The sequence below is a fragment of the Morone saxatilis genome, unplaced genomic scaffold (genome assembly GCF_004916995.1).
Source record: "Morone saxatilis isolate NCDOM2014 unplaced genomic scaffold, NCSU_SB_2.0 Contig15, whole genome shotgun sequence".
Lineage (NCBI taxonomy): Eukaryota > Metazoa > Chordata > Actinopteri > Moronidae > Morone > Morone saxatilis.
In genome coordinates, this window is record NW_023339707.1 from 25,737,631 (window position 1) to 25,737,879 (window position 249).

Genomic DNA, 249 nt, shown 5'->3' on the forward strand with positions numbered 1-249 from the left:
CACACACACACACACACAGGCGACTAGACCTCCATTGGTCATGCGAGAACGTCTCTGGGACAGACTGGATGGGAACCAACTGCAGGCTTCAGTTATGTAACGGGAAGGTCACAGGTTCGAGTCCCACATCGATCTATAAGGTGGGTGTATGTTTCACACAATCACATTCACTTCTCACTTATTTACTTTACAACGACCTTTAAATCTTAATATTTAAAGTTCTTCAGGAGGTAATGAAGCAAATAAAAA